The sequence below is a fragment of the Lissotriton helveticus genome, chromosome 2_1 (assembly GCF_964261635.1).
Source record: "Lissotriton helveticus chromosome 2_1, aLisHel1.1, whole genome shotgun sequence".
NCBI lineage: Eukaryota > Metazoa > Chordata > Amphibia > Caudata > Salamandridae > Lissotriton > Lissotriton helveticus.
The window spans coordinates 671,503,715-671,527,901 of NC_136059.1; positions in this window are offsets into that span (position 1 = coordinate 671,503,715).

Consider the following 24,187-nt stretch of genomic DNA (forward strand, 5'->3'; position numbering starts at 1 on the left):
AGTGCTTTATTGATTTTCTTAACTACTTACTTACTTAAATTGTATTTCTACTGTGCGCTTTGCAGTGTATGCCGCTTGTGCCGCTTTTGAAGCGCTTCTCTCGCGCTATTGTTGCCGCTCGCTCAATTCGTCCGGCGCTCGCGGTGGGGAGCGTGTGCTACCTCCCTGGGTCGGGCGCTTGTTGCCCGTGTTCCCGTTTTTTGGTGGAGGGAGTTTGGGGTGGAACTGCCTCGCGCGCCGCTAGCGCGAGCAGTTCCGGTGCTGTCTGGCAAGCCGGTGTCATTGCGCATGCGCGACCTTTGTCGCGCTGCCTTTCCACACGCTGCTTTGTTGACATTGCAGCGCCGGCTCCTGAAGCGTCTCTGAGACGAACCGCCCACCGCCTTTCAGCTGGCCCCTCTTGACACCGGAGTTTGACTAAAAAATTCCGGTTGAATAATTGCATAGGCTTTGCCAAGAGTGTCGGTCTCATTTTTTCTTGTCAGCAAGCCTCCCTCCACGCTCTAAAATTGTTTTCCACGCAGTTTTTTCTGCTTGAACTTGCTGGCTTTGAGGTTTTTGCACTCCCTCTGACTGTGTCACTGACATACCGGATTTCTAGTCACCTGGTGGGCTATATTTTCACGTTTCCTGTGTACCATGAGTGGGTCCTATTATTATGAGGAGGAAGGTGACTTTGAGGATGAAGGGTCCGAATTTTTTGAACAGGATCTTGTTGAGGCACTGGACAAAGGGGTCCAACATTCCATGAACAAGGCGCTAGTTCGCGCCATTACGCCCCTGAAGCGCCATTTGACGCAGTATGCGCAAAAACAAGGTTGGGTGCCTTCCAAGAAGTCCTCTTCTCCTGGGAATCCTCATTCTTCTGACTTTCGCAAACTGGCACGGTCATTGTCCTCCTCCAAATTGAAACATATTCCTGTGCATGTTGAGAGTGACGACCATGACGCTTCCTCGTCCTCCTCGGAGGTTCTGCCTCCTCCGCCTAAAAAGCGTAAATGTAAGGAACATTTTGTTGACGCACCTTCCAGGCCTTCTGTCTTGACTTTCGAACCTGAGGATATTATGCACCCTAATTCCTCTGCTTGGCTCCCCTCTCCTGCTGTGGCGGAGTATGTTCAGGAACATATCCGCCATCCATTTGATAAAGACGTGCGTGCGCGTCTTCGTTCCGAGTGTCCACGGCCTGATTTAGCAGATAACCTGGCGGATACGCCTGAGGTCGACCCTACCATGTTGTCGTATATGAAAAAATTTTCCAAAGACCCCAAGAAGGGTTTGGATCGTTCCTGGCGGGCTTGCCAGGACAAGGTCTTGGACCTCTTAGGCCCTCTCACAAAAATGCTGGATCTAGGTTTCCGCGCCAAGGAGGCTTCCTCAACTGTGGATCCTGATGAACTCATTGAATGGGCGCAGCGTGCCATATGCCTGTTGGGCAACGCCAACTGTGCACTTTCTAGTGAACGGCGGCGTTCCATTCTACTTAAGTTAGACCCGAAGTTGTCTGAACTTTCTTCTTCTGAGGCAGGGGCTGCAGCCCAGGGTCTTCTTTTCGGCCAGCCTTTCTTAAAAGAACTCACGCATTTTGTAAGTACTTTCAGCAGTATTGACAAAGCACAGGCATCCTTGAAACGGGCCATGCGTCCGGTTTTCAACAGGGCCGGACGAAACAGGGGACGTTCGTCCGGCCGGGGTCAATACCAATCCACTCAACGTGGTTCTCAGTCCCACAGGGGAGGCCAGCAACATTCAGGCTATGCCCAGCGATCTAACTTCTACCCTTCCAGGAAAGGACGTGGTCAGTACAACAAGGGACGATCAGGCGGTCACTCCGGTGGATATCAGGATTCCGCCACTTCAGGTGAGACTTCTTCCTGCATGCAGTGTTGTTCTGGGGGGCAGGATCCGCCATTTTCTAGCCAATTGGCGCGCAATCTCCGGAGATGCTTGGGTGCTGGAGACGGTTCAGGGATTCAAAATAGAATTCTATCATCCCTTCCATCAGTCTCGTCCTCCATTTCCCCTTCACTTCTCAAAGCAAAGTCAAGAGTTCATCACAGAGGAACTCAAGTCCCTGGTGTTGAAAGGGGCCATTGTGCCGACAGTGCGCCATCCTCAGGGGTTTGCCAGTTCGATCTTCCTGGTGGAGAAGAAGGGAGGGGGATCGAGGTTGGTCCTCAATCTGAAGGACTTCAATGCGGGAGTAGTTTATCGACACTTCAAGATGGAGGGCATCCATCTTTTGCGGGATCTCCTGCGGGAACGGGATTGGATGGTTCGTCTGGACCTCAAAGATGCTTATCTCTCCGTTCCGATCTTCCGTCCCCATCGCCGCTTTCTGCAGTTTCAGTGGCTGGGGACTTGGTATCAGTTTCAGGTTCTACCCTTCGGCCTTTCGTCAGCACCTTGGTGCTTCACGAAACTGTTACGTCCTGTGGTGGAATCTCTCCGCAGCCGCGGTGTTCGCCTGATCATATATTTGGACGACATCCTCCTTCTGGCGGATTGTCCTGTCAAACTGATGACTCATCTGGACTGGACCATAGACCTGCTTCAGTCCCTCGGTTTTCTAATAAATGTTCCCAAGTCCGTGCTACGACCTACTCAAGTGATCGATTTCCTGGGGTTCAAAGTCAACTCCCTCACTTGTCAGCTTCTGCTTCCCCAACAGAAGATTCGATACATCAAACGGGAATTGAATTCCGTTATCTCGAGTCCGACTGTATCATTGAGGTTGTTAGCACGAGTTGTCGGTCTCTTAGCGTCTTCCCTACAAGCGATATTTCCAGCTCCGCTGCATTATCGTGCCCTTCAGCGTTTGAAGATTCAACATCTTCAACGGGGCCTGCGTTATTCCGACCTGATTCCTCTCTCGGAGGAGGCCAAGTCGGAAATGCAATGGTGGTTGGACCATATGGAGGCCTGGAACGGCCGAGCTCTTTTCGGCTCCTCTCCGGAGCTGGTGATCGAATCGGATGCCAGTCGTTGGGGCTGGGGAGCTCGTTGCGGTCCGATCTCGACGGGGGGACGGTGGTCTCCGCAGGAACTTTCACTCCACATAAATTGTTTGGAGTTGCTGGCAGGGTCGTTTGCGATCAAATGCCTATCGCCCCTTCGATCCCACTGCTGTATCCTTCTCCGGATGGACAATGTCTCAGCAGTACGTTACATCAACAAGCTGGGGGGGACTCGATCGAGGTTGTTGGCAGAGATCGCCAAGGAGTTTTGGCACTATTGCCTTCAGCACAGGATCACAGTTATTGCGGAGTACCTTCCCGGTTCTCGGAATCTTGTGGCGGACTGGAACTCCAGATACCTGAAGGACTTCAGCGACTGGAGACTCCATCCTCGTGTGTTTCGCCAACTTCTTCGCAGTTGGGGCCCGTGTCTACTCGACCTCTTCGCGTCACGTCTCAACACCCAACTTCCCCGGTTTTACAGTTGGAGACCGGATCCGGAGGCTCTGGCCACCGATGCTTTCCTCCAGCCGTGGACGTCGTCCCTTTGTTATGCGTTTCCCCCATTCATGATGATCCCCAGAGTTCTGGCGTATGTGTCACGATTTCGGGCGGAATTGATTCTGATTGCCCCTCTGTGGAGGGCCCAGCCATGGTTCCCAGTTCTCCTGGAAATGGCGTGCGACTTTCCGTTTCTTCTTCCTCGGATGAGGAATCTCCTGCTGGATCCACTGCAGAATCCGCATCCCCTGGTTCAGTCCGGCTCCCTCCTTCTCCTGGCATGGCGAATTTCGGGGAACGTTGGGCGGTGTCAGGCCTTTCTGCAGACGCTTCCAGATTTCTCAGCAACGCCTGGGCCCCTAATACTCACAAACGTTACAGAAGCTCCTGGAAACGTTGGAGTGATTGGTGTTCTCAACGGCAAGTTGATCCCACATCGGCTGATGTCTCTTTGATAGTCAATTTTTTGGCTTCTCTGTCTTCTTCTTCTGGTTTGGCCTACCGCACTGTCAACAATTTCCGTTCCGCTATTTCGGCGGGCCATCTTCCTGTGGATGGGAAGCCTGTTGGTGAACATCCTCTTGTGGCTAAAATTCTTAAGGGGATTCGTATGGCTACTCCCCCTCGTCCTAAATATGTTTCTTTATGGGATGTTTCGGTTGTCTTACGTTTTCTGGAAGCTTGGCCGGTTAATTCTTTATTGTCTCGTAAACAACTCTCGGCCAAGCTTACTATGTTGTTGTGTTTGCTTTCCTGCAAACGAATTTCTGATGTCCGCGCTTTGGATCTTGCGGGACGTAGCTTTACGCCCGAAGGTGTTTCCTTTCGCCTTTCCAAGCGCACTAAGACTAATACAGAGGTCATTTCTTACCCTTCTTTTCCTGCTCGACCTAACCTTTGTGTGGTCCAATGCCTTAAAGATTATGAGGTGAGTACTTCTCTTCATCGCTCTGATTTGCAAGGTCAATTGTTGATTGCTTTGCAGAAACCCTTTCGCCCGGTTACTCCGGCCACGTTGGCCCGGTGGGTAAGGTGGCTCATGGGTGAAGCGGGCATTGATGTTTCTGTGTTTGGTGCTCATTCGGCTCGGGGGGCCATGGCCTCTAAGGCTTTTTCTTTGGGTGTCACTTTATGCGATATTATGAAAGCTGCTGACTGGTCATCAGATTCTGTATTTAAGACCTTTTACTTCAAACCTGTTGCTACTGTTGCTTCTGTTGTGGTGGAGGAGCTTTAAACAAGCATAATCGGAGCCTCCTGTCCTGACATAGAATTAAAAATTTGCAAACATTCGTGACAAGAATTTTCAATTCTATTAAGGACTAGGAGGCGAGGATTATCCCACCCATTGTATATGCATTTGCTATATCGTATAGTGTTACTGTGCAATGATTCATGGATCTTATTCCTACTGTACTGTGATGATTACTTTGTTTTTTCTCTACCCACCCTTTATTTGCTCATGCTTACACGGAATGTGTATTACGGCTTTGTGTCTTTTTTCAGGCTCTGATCCCAAGTGATGCTCCTCCGGCTCCATCCTTGTGGGAGATGTGCTGCGAGTTTCTTCTCCTCGTTGGCCTGCTGTTATTCCTGTGGCTTTGGGAAGTTCCTTCGCCTCCTCGTTCAGACTTTGGTTCTTCTGGATGATATCCTTCCTGGATTTATGATGTTCAAGTTGTTCTTCCTAATGGATTTTGGACAAAGAAAGAGGAAGTGGTTACCTCTAAGACTGTTTATATACTGTTGGTGTACTCTATGGTTACCCTGGGTTATGGGTAATGTAGTTTTTTGTTTCTTTACTGTTCTGTGATTGGCTGCTGTATTTCAGTAAAGAAATTGAGTATAAGCATAATCCTCGCCTCCTAGTCCTTAATAGAATTGAAAATTCTTGTCACGAATGTTTGCAAATTTTTAATTCTACACTTGCAATGCATGTTGCTCATCGGTGGTGGGTGCACACCTAAGTGTATGTGGGCAGGGTTGTACAAGCCTATAGGGCAGTCAGGCAGTGTCCGTCGGTCTAGTATAACAAGTAAGTCTGTGGGCCGTTGTTTGGCTGTTTGTGGGCCTTGTTTGGTCTGCTGAGCCTGTTTTTATACTGTTACTTTCCCCAATATTAAAACAAGCATTGCCTACAGCAAGCTAAAGTCCATTCAGTCTTTCATACATTGTGTAATAGTTTTTATTATTTTATTTATTTATTTATGCATTTTTATATAGCGCGGACTTTACCCGAAGGCGTCAGAGCGCTTCACATTAGGAACAGAAATGAAACATAATGAGAAACATTACAAAAGAACAGATTGCAAAAACTTATGTTACTTACATAAGGTAATAGTGACAATTGTGAGCAAACAAAATACATGAGGTAGTAAAAATTGTGAGCAACCAAAAATACATGAGGTAGTAAAGGTAATAGTGACAATTGTGAGCAAACAAAATATTTGAGGTAGTAAAAATTGTGAGCAACCAAAAATACATGAGGTAGTCAAAAGTGCACAAGAGGAAAAAGTGACAAGTGTGCAGTTATAAGAGAAAACAGAGTATAATTTGAGGTATAGTACTGCAATAAGTGCTAGACACTCAGGCACAAGAACAAGCGTTACGTAGGCAAGGTGGCACTTGTGCAAGTATCAAAGGTAAAAACATGTGAGAGGTAGCAACCGTGTGTTACAAGGGCAGAGTGGTGTGTGCATGTTACAAAAGGGCACCGAACACCAGTACATGGAAAATACTGCAAAAAGGCAGACACTTCAACCACAGGAATACACTGGGAAGGCACTTCCATGGTCATGGAAGTAGAAATTATCAGTAGTGGGAAGTCTTCCTCACAAATAGCAAGAGGACGTGAATTACTTTTGGAGGTGTCTCTGGAGGAGGAGAACTTTGAGGTCCCTTTTGAAGGCCTGGGAGGAGGCGGTGGCCCGGAGCTGAGGCGGAAAGGAGTTCCAGATTCTCACTGCGTTGCCTGAAAAGGATTGGGCCATTGTTCTTTCCTTCTTGAAAGTGGGAGGTTCAAGCAGTAGATTCTCCGCATTGCGTGAAGGTCTAGAACCTCCAGAGAGTTTCAGTTTATTCGCCAGGTAGCGGGGAGAGGAGGAGTGCAAGGCTTTGTGGGTGATACAAGCGGTCTTGTAGATAGCTCTAGCCTCGAAGGGAAGCCAGCGGAGGGTGGATAACATCGGTGTGATGTGATCGCTTCTTTTGGCCCCATAAATGAAACGAGCTGCTGAATGGAAGACAGACTTAAGTGGGGACAGGTGAGATTTGGGGAGGCCAGTAAGAAGAGAATTGCAGTAGTCTTGTCTGGAGAGGACCAGCGATTGCACCAGGGTTATAAGGTCCTGCTCCGGGAAGAAGCGACGGATTCCCCAAAGAAGGCGCAGTTGGTAGCGAGCAGATTTTGCAATAGAATTGATGTGGGGAGTTAGATTGAGTTTTTTGTCTAGAATGACACCAAGGGATTTTGCACTGTCGACAATGATGGGTTTATTGTTTAGTAGATTCATCTAATCCATCCATGATTGAACCGGGGGAGGAGAGAGTGAGGAGGAGAAGAGGAGGAATTCAGTTTTGGAGGGATTCAGAATCAATTGATGAGTTGACATCCAGTTTTGAATGGAGTCAAGAGTAGATCTTAGGATGGAGAGATCATGAGTGGAGGCAACCTTGAGGTAGAGTTGAGTGTCGTCTGCATAGAGATGATAGTGAATCCCAGATTTGCTTAGGAGGTTTCCCAGTGGTTCTAAGTAGAGATTGAACAATGTGGGTGCAAGTATTGAGCCTTGGGGAACACCTTGACCCACCGCCACAGGAGAAGAAAGACTGTTCGCTATTTTGTTCATTTGAGATCTGTCAGAGTGGAAGGATGCAAACCATTTAAGCACAGTGCCCTCCATGCCCATTCTCTGTTGAAGAATATTGAGGAGGGTGTTGTGATTAACAGTGTCGAAGGCTGCGGAAAGGTCAAGGAGAATTAGCAGACAGGACCCCCCTGAGTCGAGTATCCTCAGCGCATCATCAACCACTTGCAGTAGGGCTGTTTCAGTGCCGCAGTTTTGGATGAAGCCGGACTGACAATTGTCAAGAAGATCATTGTTCTTGATATGACGAGAGAGTTGTTTTGCTACACATCTTTCTGTGATCTTCGCAAGAAAGGGAAGGTTAGTGATGGGGCGGAAGTTGTTGAGGTCATTCACATCAGCAGTGGGCTTTTTAAGCAGAGGGGTGACCTGCCCAGTTTTGAAGGAGACAGGAAGGGAGCCTTGCCAGAGGGAGAGGTTGATCAGAGTGGTCCAATAGGAAAGGGAATGGGTATAGAAGTCAAAGGCAATGGCACTGGGGATAGGGTCAAGAGAATGGTTGGAGGGCTTTGTTTCGCGTATGCACTTGAGAAGGGCATCTTCAGATATGGGGTCAAAGCTCTGCCAAATGGCTAAGGATTTGCGCTCCTCTGGAGGTGTAGGATGAGCAGCCTGATCCACAAGTGATTTCACTTTTCCATCGAAGAAAATAGCGAAATCCGCTGCTCTCTTTGAAGAATCCTCCACCTTGGAGGTTGGGGTAGAGCAGCTCGGAGTCTTGATGAGATCGAATAGTTTTTTGGGTCTATTTTTGGCGGAATCAAGGAGGGTTTTGAAGTGCGTCGCTTTCTCAAGGAAGATGTGCTTGTGGTACTTGGATCTTGCTGTGCGAAGCATGGCTAATGTTATTAGTTAATTAGTTGGCGGTCTAATGGTCGCCGTCCTGCCATCCACCACATACGCAGGCCAGGCGTGGCCTGCGGGGAGTTAATAAATGGAAGGCGGCCGCTCGTGGCACGTCACTTCTGACTATGCCACCGGTGTGGTCATTGTGTGCCTGCTAGCGCTCTTCCACCCCCGCGCTAGCCCAGTAGCCCCAGCGTGGGCCTGTGTGCACCCCGGTACCGGCACACGACACATTGTAAAGCACAAATCTTTTCCTTACAAGTTTAAAGCTGCCTCAATTTAGAAACATGAAATTTTTTATATCGAGCCCGCCATAGCTCATGCGCAGCATTTTCTCTTGCATGTGAGACACTGTTTAGAATAAAGGACTTGGAGCCCGCCCATTCCTTACCATTTATTGGCTTCAGTCTTACTCTTCTTTGCCGTCTCAAAATTGGCCAGCGCATGCCAAGTGTCACTTCCGTTCCTTTCTTTAGAGCACAGACCAAGCACAGATTGATTCAAACGTAATCAATATCCACCTGCTGCTCCTGACGTGATTGGGGTATTACTTATTTTCTCCCCCTCCTCTTACCCTGACCTGGTATTCTCTCCTTCCCTGCACCTCTCTTGTTTTGTTTACCCTTCCGCTGTCTGTTATTGCTGCTCTTTCACTCCTCCCCTTTCATGTTTCTTCCCCCAGTGCTGGTTCGAACCGGATGTATATGATGATGTCTTCCGGTTCATAACTCAAACAGTGGCCATACTGGGAGCCGTTGTGAGACGCGGAAATATCTGTGCATGAAAGGTGGGTTTCGGACTATCAAGAGGCTTAACCACTGTTTCTGGACTTTAGATACTATTCTTTGACACATGCATTCTACTTCACAGTGCATTTACTAGCGTATATTTGACGCTCCTCGACCCTGACACTACGCAACTGCACGTGGATGTCGAGTAAGATTTCTTGAAAGGTGTTTTTATTTATATGGGTCTACTGGGTATATAGTGATAAATTGGTAGTACAAGAAAAGTCAGAGATGATGGGAGCTTACAAATATTGTGTGTTCCGTTCACACTATGAGATGAGATGTTCTAAACCACCAACATAGATATGTGATGTCTGCCATAATAAGAAAAAACAAGCCAGGGGGTGATGGGAACTTACACATATTGTGTGTTCAACACTATGGAAATGAAAGAATTTAGACCATACATATATAGATATAAGAGATCTGCCCTACTTAGCTGAGATACACAGGACATTATTGGACTGAGATATAGCGGTACACTATAATGGAGAGTGCGAGCTCAAAACCCTGCGAAATATTGGAACTCATAATTTCTGATACACATTTCTGTACATTAATTAAAAGAAAATACCTTCTACACATGCTGGCTAATTACTGCATGCTAATCAATGACTTAACAACAGCAAGCACACATATTCTTTAGACTTCAGATCTCGCCTGAGGATATAATGAGTTGGCGGTCTAGTGGTCGCCGTCCTGCCATCCACCACATCCGCCGACCAGGCGTGGCCTGCGGGGAGTTAATAAATGGAAGGCGGCCGCTCGGGGCATGTCATTTCCGACTATACCACCGGTGTGGTCATTGTGTGCCTGCTAGCGCGCTTCCACCCCCGCGCTAGCCCAATAGCCCCAGCATGGGCCTGTCTGCACCCCGGGACCGGCACACAACACTGGCGATGAGCGGAGGGGGCCCAACCCTCACTCGCACCTCACCCTGCGCAGGAGAACATCTGTCTCCCGTACGCGGCACCGCAGGGGTGCACTGCGTGTAACCAGAGCTGCAGCGTGTCCGCGGTGCTCACGCGCGCCGCCCCCTGCATCTACGGCGGATGTGTTTGCATTAACGCGCCCCCGCTGCCCCCTGCTGCCAGGAGGATTACCGGCTACTGGCAAATTGCAGAGCCCAAGTCGGGCTGTCCGTGAGATTCACACCTTGCCTGTCTGCACTGCCTCTGATCTTTGGCCTGAGCTGTTGAGGGGCCTCACCAGCACTGCATGCCTCGGCCGATGTGAGCTGCCCTGCCGCTCCTGCTGCCCATCAAGCATCGGGGACTGCAAGGAGAAGATAAAAGGAAAACTGAAAAGACATCAAGCATTGGCCACTCCAAAAAAAGAAAAAGACAGAAAGAGAAAGGGACTACACAGATGGTGTACCAAGACAGCCTGCAAGCCAAGTGAGGAGACAGTCGGGAGTCACGTACTGGAGTGCCATGGGAACGGGAGAACACTGCGACACAGCACCACGTGCAGCACCCGACGCCATTTTGTTCTCTGATCCATCCAGAACGTTCCAGAACACTCACTGCCAGGCGCCATGGTGGACAACATCAACGCAGTTGCACCTTCCCGCGTCCCCTTCCAGCATGCAGCATCAGGGGTCCTACCCCCTTTCAGTGAACTGGAAGATCCCGCATCAGCCTCCCCCGGTGGAGGACATGGATAGAACGCCTCAACAACTACTTCGTCGCAACCAGGGAAACAGACGAGGAGGTAAAGAGGTCCCTGCTACTACACTACGCCGGCGATGAAATATTCAAACTCTTCAAGCACCTGCCCAACACAGGGGCTGCGAACGACTACAACGCGGCAGTGACGGCGCTAAACGGCCATTTTGACCCGCAACTAAACCCTGATTTTGAGGTTTTAAAACTCGGACAAGCCCGCCAGAGGGAAGGAGAATCCATGGACTCGTTCTACGCACAGCTTCGGGAGCTGGCCAGCACATGCACAGACGAAGACCAGCCGAAAGAAATCAGGAGACAGCTAATCCAGGGGTGCCACGACAAGACCCTGAGAGGCCTCATACTGCGCAAACCAAGAATCACACTGGAAGACATACTGCTACTGGCCAGATCACACGAGTTGTCCGCAGTTAGGGCGAACGAAATGGACCAAGCCCTGACCAAGCCCCATGCAAAGCCAGTCTCCATCAAGACAGAGTGAGCCAATGCCGTAAGGACTAATCCCTGGGGGGGTATGTACAGAGGGCCAAAAGGAGACACCCCCAGGTCAAGATGCGGATACTGTGGCCACGAGCCGCATGCGGCTAAAGACTGTCCCGCCCTAGGGAAAACCTGCACCAATTGCGGAATACCCAACCATTTCGCATCTGTCTGTAGGAGGCGTAACAGAAACCGAGAAGTCAGAGGGCAAAAGCCCCCAACCCGAGCCGTTGGGCAGCTGTTGGTAACAGACACCGCGCCACCTGACCACGCACTGAGAAGACCCACGAGGCACCAAACAACCATTGAGGACTCCTCAGAGGACGACGATGAAGAGGTATACATCGTGTCTTTTGCAAGGGAGTTCCAGCAACGCCGCCAACCACAGCCCACATGCTTAGTGCAGGTCGCGGGAACTGAAGTGAAAGCAGTTATCATATAGCCATGTCTGAACTGGGGTGGCAGAGCGGGCTAAAGAACGGTGATGGATCAAACCCAGATCTTTTGACTGGGTGTGAGTGTTTGATTGGTTCAGATGCTCCGTCCATCACCACCCCCTTTTGTACCGCTTTGGCCGCCATAAGTGTGGCAGGGTATGCTCAGACATGAGTCCCTTGCTCACTTTGCCACTGGATTCAAGCAAGCCAGGCTGAAGACGGCTGGAATGCCAGAAACCGGTCCTCAGAAGCTTGTTTCCGGTCCAGGGAAGGCATGGCTTGGCAGTTCGGGCTGGACTGTTCCCAGGAGGCACAGGGTCAGACTGATTTGCATATAGCCATGTCTGAACTGGGGTGGCAGAGTGGGCTAAAGAACGGTGATGGATCAAACCTAGATCTTTTGACTGGGTGTGAGTGTTTGATTGGTTCAGATGCTCCATCCATCACCACCCACTTTTGTACCGTGAAAGCAGTTATCGACACTGGAGCAACGGTAAATGTCATGGGCCTACAACAATAGCAAAGCCTACGCCCTCGCCCTCCAGTGGTACCATCCAAAACGAGGATCTACGCATATGGAGCAGACACACCCCTACCGCTGAAAGGAAAAATCTCAGTGCCTATCAAGGCAGACGACCTTGAGGTGATGGCCACAATCCACGTCATCGACAGTGAAGCAGACATCCTTCTGAGCAGCCACACTGCTAAGGACCTGAAGCTAATCACTAACTACCCCTGTCAGAGGAGAGCAGGTTCATCACCACCTTCAGCACCCACCTATGGCTCAGGAGGTACAAGCGTTTGAACTTTGGGATCTCCTCAGCAGCCGAGGTTTTCCAAAACACAATACGGGAATTACTATTGGGGTTGCCAGGAGTATTGAACATGAGCGATGATATCCTCATTCACTCCTAAACGGCCGCAGACCACCACAAACACCACGAGACACAATGAAACGCCTCAGCGAGCACGGAGCCACCCTACATAAGAACAAGTGCCAATTCTTCCAGCCCTCCCTCGAGTTCTTCGGCTACTTATTCAACCAGGAAGGCATACAGGTAGACCAGAGGAAGTCGCAAGCCATCAAGGATGCCCCCGCACCGACGACACCAACGGAGGTACGGAGCTTCCTGAGAATGGCCACATAGTGTGGGCGTTTCATACCAGTGCTGGCCACCTGGAGCGAGCCACTGCGGGCACTCACAAAAGCTGACGCAACCTGGCACTGGGGCCCAAAGGAGGAAGAAGCATTCCAGGGAATAAAGGACGCCCTCCTACGAGAGGCCACGCTTGCATACTTCGATCCCGCGAAGCGGACGGAGGTGCTGGTCGATGCCAGCCCGGTAGGATTAGGTTCAGTGTTGGCCCAGAAGCATGAGCCAGGCCAGTGGGCCGCCCTGTTGTTCGCCAGTAAATCGCTCACCTACACAGAAGCAAGATATGCCCAAATCGAGTGCTAAGCGCGCGCGATCAAGTGGGCCTGCAGTCATTTCCATCCGTACCTCCACGGCCATCCGTTCACAATGGTCACCGACCATCAGCCACGGGTCCCACTCTTCAAAGGAACCGCACCGCATCCGCCCCCGCGGATCGAACACTGGGCCGTCCAGCTACAACCGTATGAGATGTAGGTGGTGTACCGCCCAGGGTCCAAGAACCCAGCAGATTTCCTCTAACGACACCCAGTTCTGTCTGAGAAACGGGAAGAAGAGGAAGACGTCGAAGAGTATGCCCACCTGGTAGCCCTAGCATCATGCCCCCAGAGCATGTCTCTGTCTTCACACTATGAGATGAGATGTTCTAAACCACCAACATAGATATGTGATGTCTGCCATAATAATAAAAAACAAGCCGGGGGGTGATGGGAACTTACACATATTGTGTGTTCAACACTATGGAAATGAAAGAATTTAGACCATACATATATAGATATAAGAGATCTGCCCTACTTAGCTGAGATACACAGGACATTATTCTACTGAGATATAGCGGTACACTATAATGGAGAGTGCGAGCTCAAAACCCTGTGAAATATTGGAACTCATAATTTATGATGCACATTTCTGTAGATTAATTAAAAGAAAATACCTTCTACACATGCTGGCTAATTACTGCATGCTAATCAATGACTATTAACTACAGCAAGCACACATATTCTTTAGACTTCAGATCTCGCCTGAGGATATAATTAATTTAGATTTGACACTTCCTGATATTTCCCTGCCTTCCTGGCCAGGACGGAATTATAACCGGATTAGCAGTAGGACATACTCGTATTAAATGCAACACTGTCTGGCTACAATAGAAGAGGTTCTTACAATGGCAACTGTAATACCTATATACATTTGAATAGGCTTACTGACCGCTCTACTTCTACAAAGGTATGCCTCCTCTCACTTCCTTGACCTCTAAACTGGGTTTACTGGCACCATAGAATAATTGATATGAGCACCCGCACCCCATGCTAGATATGATCACATGGTAACACCAATTAAGATATGGATATGAGCATTTGTGTTCGAACTAACAATGGTTTTAGTAACTACAACCACAACTCTGCACCAGCAATGATATGGTATCTGCACAAATGCTGAGGCACACTGAAAATCAGTCCAAATCTTTAAAGTAGGCATTAACCATCATGGTAAGAAAGAGGAAGTCCATAAGTCGATCTTTGTTTCCTTCTGTATATCATTTATTTCATGTCAAAATCCCCTTACATAAGAAACAGGCAGCCTTGAAAGTGTTTAATCCGAAAGGACTTTTTGAAGGCTGCAAACAATTTATATATACATTGAAACAGTTTGTGATATGAAAATACGAATTACAAAAGTTAAAAACTTTAATTGGCACAAAAGCCCAAAATATTGGACTTGTGCCCATTTGCTACCAAAACAACCCAATCTAGCGCTGTGATAAAGACAAGAAAAGATGGAAAATATCTTGCACCACAAGTCTGGAAAACACTGTTGTATATACCCTGAGGCTGTATTTTCCAGAAAAGGGAGTGCTACAATCCCAGTGTTAATATTTCCCCACTAGAGATTTTAATTATAGAAAAGAATGAGCGCATAGATGCAGAGTTGTACATAGTTGCCCTATTATAGCGTGACATGCCCATAAAAAAATCTGTGACACCGAAAGATCCACCACCAAGACCGTGATCAACATAAAGATTAAGAATGCCAATCTCCATAACATGCTATGCTGGCAATGTGTAGTAACAAACTACATCTTACCTAACAGGAATTGCAGAGCGAGTCGTAACTCCAAAGTTAATGTGTTCGAAAAAGATCCTAACCGCATTGGCGGTTTAAAACCTATTAAATATGCAGATATAAAACACGGGATACATATAACATATCAGCTGTGCTAGAAAGTCAGCAGTAATGTGGGATGACAATCCGAATGCTCCAATATCAATCCCTAATTGTCCCATTGGTCAAAGAACCCACTGTAACCACTCAGTCTATTAAGAATGTTAGGGACTTATTGTATGACGAACATGTCAAATCCCAATGTTAACCCAGCTATGGACTGACCGTGAATAATAACTTATAAACAAGGGTCTCAAACCCGAAAAGTGCATAATTAAAATGAAGAATCCTAAAAAATGCGCAGCGCTAGTCCATTGGGGTGATGGATAATTCTACAGAACTACTTAGGTTAAACAGATGCACACATATAATAACAACAAAAAGTGCAGCTGTCAATTACAAAGTAAATAGATTTAGCGAAAAACAACTACTGTAGCCATTATATACACATTATATAGAAATAACATATTCCCTCAGTATGTTATCACTGCTATGCTCCCTATGGGTGCAAACTGTTCTGAATGCGGTTAAAATCTAGTCTCCCTACAAAGAAATCAAAACACGGATTAAGTACAGCAACATCCAAGCATGGCTATGCATCATAAGAGGAGGAGTCTATGTTGCAAAATGTGTATGCACTTCAAAAAATATCATGCTTAGATATATCATACTAACATGAGGCCTTGAGCTCCAAAGGGCTTCCTATCTGACCGTGACTGGACAAGCTTCAACAGCTATTCTGTACCCCCTTAGATGTCACCTTGCTTGTCCTGACTACATTATATTTCTTAATCTGGTTGTGCAAGGTGCTTACACAGTGCCGAGCCAGCCTTTCTGGTCTGCCCATATCCACCTGGTTATATTTGGCATGGTGCAGATCTTTCACATCCATGTTAGCCATATTAGGCTTGTTGCCTTATTCTAGTTCCACTGACATGGCATTACTAAACGTATATAGCACCCTGAAACCAGCCACTCTGGGTAGAAGCAGTCTGAGAGCCCCTAAGGCAGGAGACCTTACATCTTCCTTGCTAATTAGCAATGATGCATGCATTTGGCACCAATAAATACATTTCACTCTGTTTCTGAACAAACCTGCTATGTCTGGTGAGTTTCATTCATTTGCTCCTGTGAGGGTGCCAGTATTTCCCAATCAGTCTACACATGCTCACATATAGGGCAATGATAGACCTGTGCATAAAAAAGAAGAAAACACAAGACTTATTAGTGTAAACAAATGTTACCTGTAGCGATAGGAACCGGTATGTATCCGCTCCCTCTACCTCAGTTCCACAAGACAAGCCTTGATAAGCCTGCAAACTAAACTAATAGCAGACACACATGAAAAATGCATGTCAACTGGCCTTAATAGGTTGCATAGTGTCACAAGCATGGTAACAAACTTCATCTATCAAATTACCTTTAACGGTGTTGACTCGGCTCGCGTCCTGATCCGATGCACCGAGACACCACCAAGAGACCCGCATTTTAAGTTTGATAGACATGGCCATAGACATAGACAGAGGGGCGAGAAACTTGCGTCCCTTGACATGGGCGCCATTTTAGAATGATGGAATATGGTAAGACAGCTTGAATAAAGTGCAAATTAGAACCTTTAAGAATGACGCAGAAGGCAGCAGAGTCGGAGCGTCACCTCCAACCGAGTATCATGTTTGAATGATGTACAAAACATGATTATTCAAGAATGGATAGAGCACATCATTGTGATATGCACACTGTGACAAGTGTTGTTAAAACGATTGATGAATAGTGTCCAAATCCCTGCTCTAAAAACACATATTAGGGTAGAAAGAAAGTTACTATAGTACATAGACACCCAATGAATGAAAGGAAGTATATTCTACTCTCCAAAGATTGTAACCGAGGCAAGTTGGCATAAAACTTATGCACTTATTCCGCTATGTAGCGTGAGGTGACAGAAAATCCACCCACCTTCTCGGGCCCAACAAATAAGTTTATATGGTTTTGTGCACTTTGTAGTAATCTAGACACGACTGACTTAGTGTTTACATCGCTCAATGAATGATACACTGTCTTCTAATGTCCAAAGTGGAACACTAAAGTTAAGCATGGCTACACTATATCACAAAATCCTGATACAAGGTCCCTGGGTCAATCACCGTGCGATAGTACCTGCAGAATATCATTTGGTAAGACACATATTACAATCCGCCCAGCGAAAGGCCTCCATATAGTATAGAAATAAATCACCTATCTATATATTTCTCAAGACATTTAACATTGTTAGGTGATGGGGTCATAGACAAAACAGATCATTTGTCATACATGAAACGGAAGGTCCCATATAATATATAAATTGCGTATATACATTTCTCAAAGCATTTAACATTGTTAAGTGATGAGGATCACCTTAAACACAGAACACTTGTCAAACATTGGCATATATATCCAAAACCCACACACGTAGGACAGTAGAAACATATAAGAATATATCTTTCAAGACTTACAGTGGGCCCTTTTTTACCCAATAGGGTCCTTGTTACCCCTTTGGAGATGTTAGTATGTCCTTAGGCATTGAAACAAAGAGCCTTGGCAACAATTTAGTTCAAATGCAGATAGCTACTGAACTCCAATCAGACTTATTGCTGCAAGAAAGTGTGAAGTTCCCTGTCTAAATTCAGACCCATGTCCACTACCCTGAGTCTAATGAGCCACCTGCTCTCAAGTTGTCTAAGGTGTAGAGTTCTGTTCCCACCCCTGTTGGAGGTCTTTAATGCTTCAATGTCATGGAAAGCAATTTTCATTTGTCCCTCAATTGTGTGCATGCAGTTATAGTGTATTGCCAAGGAGTATTCAGTGTTTCTATTCTTGATCGCCCGCACATGCTCTTGGGTCCATTCTTTCAGCAGTCGTATAGTGCTTTCTACGTCAATCAAACCGCAACAGCAAACAATATCGAACCTAGGGAAACCAGTTAACAGCCTGATTGCACTCTTTTGTCTTGTAGCTTGTAAGCTCCATTTTAATGAGAACACGCTTAGTAATCAGGAAGCTAAGAAGAACTGGGAGGCCATAGAGCAAGAAAATACTGCTTCATTCTTTTACCTGCTCGTGAAGCTGAACAGACAGGTTTTATTAATCCCACGTAGTGACATAGGTATAAATTTGCTTCATTTATAGAATGACTAAAAGAAACATAACACTACTACGCAATAATATAACCTCAATGATTATGTCTTCTTAGAATTGCTGTGATCTAAAGAGACGACTTTAATCTACACGCGAAGTCTCGTGCTGGCGCTTTCAGTTAACTAAATGCTTATGACGCTAAGGAAATATAGCGCTGATACAATAATCGAATAAGGTAAAATTATGCCGCATATATATGAACTACCGACAAGAGTAATGTTTTATGTCTTAGGGACTTTTTGGAGTGGTAAATAAGGAATCGACATATTATTGGATTTCTCTAGCCAGCGTCTTTTTAATAAAATGTACAATAAATAAATGTTTTTCAGATAGAACAGAAAATTTAATCTGAAGTGGCTTTTAAAATTAGAAACCACACTCGTATATAAAAAACAATGAATCCAATTATAAAAAAGAGAGGCTTTTCAACTAAGCCTGTATCTCCACCTCTGTTTCAGAATATTAGTTTTTAAAGAGCATATCATGTATTAACCGTCTGAAACGAAGAGTGGGATGTACGCAGTGAAACCGCCAAACTCAGGTAACACGCGACTATGTAAAATACAGAGCGAGATGACAGAACGAGTTTATGCAAATTAAGGCTTTCTCACTAATCTTTTGTTAAATGATTAACTTGAAGCTAGGATCCCGTCTCTTTCTATAGGTTTCACATACCAAGATTGAATATCAAGGGAAAGAAAGGTGCCTCACTCTCCGCTCTCATCGTTCTGAACCTGTTAAAAAGCAGAAAAAGATAGTCTAGGTAAGATGTTTTAAACTGATAGTTAGACGATTGGAAACAAACTGGTTTTTCATAGTAAATATAGAATATAACTGGGTACATATGCACGAGGTGCTTATTTTTGAGACTACATCGACACATATGTATACTTAAACCGCATTTCGATTATGAACAAGCATTGGTCAAGAATAGCTGCCCGTAGTGTCTCTGCATGATACGATTTTGACTCCACTAAAAATTAGAATAGGAGAAAACATTCCACTTATAGAAGAAATTAGAGCAATCTTGATCCCGTAAACTTTATTATTCTTGCTTCTCTTCTTCTTTCTTTCTTTTTCCAATTCGTACATAAGGATGCTTCTAAACAAAACAACGATAAGCTGCAATTGAATGTATTGATCGACTATATCAAATATATTTGTAAGAATCATATATGGAAATATTGAATACTAAGGAGATATATATATATATAGAGATTGTTTTCCTTGAACTATTGTCAAGATGCAAGAAATCTAAACTTCAGCATTATGAAATAACTTTTATCTTTCAACCAGGCTATGTAATTATATTTTGCTTTGTCTCTCAACACACAGTTTTAAATGTTTTGAAAATCTAAAAATATGTTTGGTTCTCTTTAGATAATTGGCTGTATAAATATTTTCCTGATGAAGACACAATTACGTGTCGAAACGCGTTGAGATAAACAGCCCTCCCAATAATATCTGGGATGACCATATCTGTAATCCTGCACACCTATCAGAACAAATGTCTTTTTTAAGGAATTGATCAAGAAAATAACACTTTTTACTGTATCATGTGTATTTAATATATCAGTTTTGTTATATTTATATGTACTTGATTGATTGTTTTATCATTCAAATTAAATTCTTAAATATCAGCAAAGTTTGTCATTTTGTGTGTTCACATATATATATTTTGGTTGTTGAATAGCCTTGGTTGTTTTTATAACTTTAGGCCTGGGTATATACCTTTGTACTGCACAATGCAGTATTCCCCACGTTTCGAATTGCAATTGATAAAGTCATTGATTTTGTCAATTTTTTGAGTATTGATTTGAAACTCAGTCATTTTGTCTTTCGCTAGGCAACACATATTACATTGCCCGCATTTGTAGAAGCCAGACGGCAATGCTGGTAGCCAAGTATTAACTGGGTTGGGTCTCAGATAGGTATGACATAAGGTTTGTCTGAGTGTTTTCCCCCGACTGTGTATGATATTTGGCTTTTCTGTAGATCAGAGCTAGCTACACTGGAAGGAACCACTAGGGCAGGCTTCTGTTTCCTATCCTTATTGCTGGTCTTCCCTGAATTTTTTCTGTTCTGTAGGAGATCAGTACGTTTTACTTTGCTAATCCTGTTTTGTGCTTTTGCTGGAATCTGTCCTGAATAGCCCCTATTGGTAACCCTTTTTTCTAGGTTCTTCAATTCTATCTCGAAGTCAGAGTCTAAGCTGCAGTTACGCTGCACCCTAATCATTTCCCCGAATGGGATTGCTGTAATCTGTGTTTGTGAGTGGGCACTCGACGCATGCAATACTGAATTACATGCGTATTTTTTTCGTTTTTTTTGTGAAATAGTTTAAACCTAATATGATGCTCCGCCACATACAAACTGTTGTCTAGGTAGTCAATACTCTTGTCACTTGACTGATGTGTAAATTGTACGTTAAAGGTGTTGTCATTTAGGAAATCTATGAAATCTTCCAAGACTCTAGCTGTACCCGACCAAAACATAAGCACATGTTATGGTGCACATTCTCGAAATACGTTATATGTTCATCAATATCTGAATTTTAGACATTTAGGGCTAGATGTAGGTAATTTTAATTTACCGATTCCAAAATACAGAATTTTACTGATTCGGTATTTTCGAATCGGTAAATGTAATGTAGGTAATCAATCGGTAAAAAATACCGAATCGTTAAGATTCGGTATTTACCGAATCGGTAATTACCGATTCAGTATTTGCCATTCATTCCTATGGGCCCGGAAGCCCATAGGAATGAATGTCAATTACCGAATCGGTAAATACCGATTGGGTAAAATTGGGAAAAAGTCAAGGGTGGCAGGGTGTCACTTTGACACCCTGCTGCACCCCTGATTAGTGATTGTGTGAACATGTGGCACACATACATGCCCTAAGGGCATGTATGTCTGTCACATGGCACAGGTGTAAATGCACGTATTTGCATTTACATAGGATTTCGTTATTTACCACCAACTAAGAGTTGGTGGTAAATAACAAATCCTTAAAGCCCATAAGCACTGTTTACAGTGCTTCCTACATCTCATTTACCGATTCGGTAAATACCGAATCGGTAAATACCGAATTGGTGAAAAAGCCTCCTACATAGGAAAAGTCTATTACTGGTCGGTAACGGCCGAATTCGGCCATTACTGACCGGTAATAGCCTACCTACATCTGGCCCATAGTGACATTGAAAAGGATTTGGATCACCACTTTTACACCAAAGTTCCATCCTACCGGTGTACATTGATATGATATGAAATGTGGTTACCACTTATTTACCAATGTAAACTGATGTGTTTCTATGCAAGATACTATGATCTGTTTTATAAATGTCTTTCTAGTCCTGATGAAGTCGTGGGTTAATCCCGGATTACGAAACACGTGTTGGCTGAATCAACCGAAGAAAGAAAATTAAATATACAATTAAGCTTGTTAAACTGTTGTGTGCAATGTACTAGTCTTTATTGTAGACAGGATAAACACCATATATGTGCTCGGGCTTGTGTAAAAATCGTCAATTTTTGTTTCAAGTACAAGATACAAGGCTTTGTGGATTAGGCAGCAATGTTTAAAAATGTGCTCGTTTCTTTATTTGCAACCTGTGCCGAGTGTTCAGGATTGGAGCTGGGAGTGACCGGGCTGGCATTAATCGGCCAGCTGAAGGAACAACTTGTAGAAGCCATTGAAAACTCCATTCAGGAGTCAGTTAATATGGCTTTGGCCAAGGCTCTGCACCTGTTCCAGCACCCCTTAAAGTACAATGCGCTCCATGAAATGTGCCAAGACAGCTCTGGTGTCCCTCCAGTTTTATTGATCTCCAGTATTCTTGAATCTGTAAGGCCACATAAGAAGGCACTACATAGATTGGCCAACAACACACTTTCATTCCACAGTTATGGGCCCCTTGACCACCCTGGCACTTCCTCTGCTAAAATCCCCTCAGAAACGGAACCACATAAGGTTTCCTCTATTTTTCCCAAATCTGATGTTTCCCAGGATGAGGCTTTCTCATCCACCAAAAAGCGCAAATGTAAAACGCATTAAGTAGAACCTCAGTCTCAACCATACAGATAAAATATTTCACCCCAGACCTTCTGAATGGAACCTTTCCTCAGAAGTGGCTGATTATGTTCAGTCTAGATTACGAAAAAGGTGTCAGGGAAAAGCTTCAAAACTGAATGCCCAAAACCTTCTTTCACTGGCAAAGTGGCCGAGATGCCAGAGATTGATCAGAGCATGGCTGTATTCATGCATAAATATTCCCAGGATTCTAAGAAGGGCATTGACCGAGCATGGAGGGGGTGTCAAGATAAATTGTTGGACATTTCCGGTTCTCTGTGGTCCACTCAAACAAATCCAATTCCCCAGTTGATATAGATGTCCTTATGGAATGGGAAAACAACAGTTGATGGACCGAATGCAGAACAATGTCATACATTCACCCCAGTACAGAGATCTGGGCCTAAATCCATCGTTTTTTTGCACTCCACACCACCCCAGTTCAGACATGGCCATATGCAAATCAGCCTTGACTCTGTGCCTCATGGGAACAGTCCAGCCCGAACTGCCAAGCCATGTCTTTCCTGGACCGGAATCAAGCATCCTAGAACCGGTTTCTGGCTATCAGCCGTCTTCAGCCAGGATAGCTTGACTCCAGTGGTGTGGAGAGCATGGGACTCACGTCTGAGCATACCCATCCCACTCGGGGTGACAATTGCAAAAACCACAGTTGATGGACCAAATGCAGAACAATGTCATACATTCACCCCAGTACAGAGATCTGGGCCTAAATCCATCTTGTTTTTGCACTCCACACCACCCCAGTTCAGACATGGCCATATGCAAATCAGCCTTGACCCTGTGCCTCATGGGAACAGTCCAGCCTGAACTGCCAAGCCATGTCTTTCCTGGACCGTAATCAAGCATCCTAGGACCGGTTTCTGGCTACCAGCTGTCTTCAGCCAGGATAGCTTGACTCCAGAGGTGTGGAGAGCATGGGACTCACGTCTGAGCATACCCATCCCACTCGGGGTGACAATTGCAAAAACAACATTTGATGGACCGAATGCAAAACAATGTCATACATTCACCCCAGTACAGAGATCTGGGCCTAAATCCATCGTTTTTTTGCACTCCACACCACCCCAGTTCAGACATGGCCATATGCAAATCAGCCTTGACCCTGTGCCTCATGGGAACAGTCCAGCCCGAACTGCCAAGCCATGTCTTTCCTGGACCGGAATCAAGCATCCCAGGACCGGTTTCTGGCTATCAGCCGTCTACAGCCAGGATAGCTTGACTCCAGTGGTGTGGAGAGCATGGGACTCATGTCTGAGCAAACCCATCTCACTCGGGGTGACAGTTGCAAAAACAACAGTTGATGGACCGAATGCAGAACAATGTCATACATTCAGCCGAGTACAGAGATCTGGGCCTAAATCCATCGTTTTTTTGCACTCCACACCTCCCCAGTTCAGACATATCAGACATATCCCATGAGGCACAGGGTCAAGGCTGATTTGAATATGGCCATGTTTGACCTGGGGTGGTGTGGAGTGCAAAAAAACGATGGATTTAGGCCCAGATCTCTGTACTGGGGTGAATGTATGACATTGTTCTGCATTCTGTCCATCAACTGTTGTTTTGCATTTGTCACCCCGAGTGGGATGGGTATGCTCAGACGTGAGTCCCATGCTCTCCACACCACTGGAGTCAAGCTATCCTGGCTGAAGACGGCTGATAGCCAGAAACCGGTCCTAGGATGCTTGATTCCGGTCCAGGAAAGACTTGGCTTGGCAGTTCGGGCTGGACTGTTCCCATGAGGCACAGGGTCAAGGCTGATTTGCACATGGCCATGTCTGACCTGGGGTGGTGTAGAGTGCAAAAAAACAATGAATTTAGTTCCAGATCTCTGTACTGGGGTGAATGTATGACATTGTTCTGCATTCTGTCCATCAACTGTTGTTTTGCATTTGTCACCCCGAGTGGGATGAAATGCTCAGACGTGAGTCCCATGCTCTCCACACCACTGGAGTCAAGCTTTCCTGGCTGAGTGAGTCCCATGCTCTCCACACCACTGGAGTCAAGCTATCCTGGCTGAAGACGGCTGATAGCCAGAAACCGGTCC